Raw genomic sequence first — 1,298 nt, forward strand, 5'->3', positions numbered from 1 at the left:
AAAAAACCAAAAACCAAACGAAAAGGAATGAAGTCCTTATGTCTTTTCTACTTAATTCTCCAGTGTCCTCTGGCACTTCCTTCTCTCTTGTAATTTGCCAGTCATGGGATCCTATTGGTCCTTACCAGTGCCAGCCTCTTCCTCGTTTAGGGTCTTGGCACACATTGTCCGGCGCTAGCTTCCTTCCTTGTCTGGTCCTTCAGGTCTGGGCCTAAGCTGGGTCCCCAGTGAGAGTCCCAGGCTCTTCTCAGGAGGTCATTTGCCTGCACTTCCTCACTGTAGTTTGCTCAGCTATAAGTGAGTCCCTTTGAATAACCATTTGCATGGTCTCAATTTCCTTAACTAGCCTAGAAACTCCAAGGGAAAGGACACCGGGAGCCTTTCTCTAGTGCACTGCCTAGCCCTCCAGATGCTGTGAAAAAGCTCCATGGAAGAGCTGAAACTGGAACCTAAAGAAAGTACCTAGAGTTCCTCTCCCCAAGCCCTGAAAGACTAGTGCTCACTACAGACTTCCCTGTGACCGGGCGCCCCTCAGTTTGGAATGTTCTGTTTATTCAGGAGCCTGTGAAAGCCTCAGGTAAACTAACCGAAGGTTAGCATTGTGTTACCCCTCCCACGAGGAGATTTTAGCATTTAACTAGGGATGCCAGCAGAAAAGGCGATCTCACAGGAGCTAATCAAAACTTCAGGTACCACGAAGACACTGTTAGAAGCCCCTCCCCATCTCTTAATGAGAGCTCATGGAAGGAACCTACAGGGACCAGACATTTTCTTTTTTTTTTTTTTTTTTTGGTTTTTCGAGACAGGGTTTCTCTGTGGCTTTGGATCCTGTCCTGGCACTAGCTCTGTAGACCAGGCTGGTCTAGAACTCACAGAGATCCGCATGCCTCTGCCTCCCGAGTGCTGGGATTAAAGGTGTGCGCCACCATCGCCCGGCAGGGACCAGACATTTTCTAATGCTTGCAGTTTTTCTTTACCTTTGGTTTTGTGACAGAGTTGTTGTGCAGGTGATATCAGTCTCTGTCTTAAAGGAGGGAGGCTGAGACAGGTGTACTAACTTCACAGCATTGTACATAGGCCAGGGAGACCAATATTTAGACTCTCTTGCTCTCAGGATATGACTCCTGCTTTAATTCCTTTTACAAAATGATGCTGCCTCCAAGTGTAGATAACTGCTGATACAGCTCATATAAACCTGGGCTGCAGGGTTAACTGGCTGATTTTCTTTAATAAAAAGCCTCTGCCAGGCGGTGGTGGCGCACACCTTTAATCCCAGCACTCGGGAGGCAGAGGCAGGC

This window comes from Microtus ochrogaster, chromosome 10, assembly GCF_000317375.1.
Source record: "Microtus ochrogaster isolate Prairie Vole_2 chromosome 10, MicOch1.0, whole genome shotgun sequence".
Classification (NCBI taxonomy): domain Eukaryota; kingdom Metazoa; phylum Chordata; class Mammalia; order Rodentia; family Cricetidae; genus Microtus; species Microtus ochrogaster.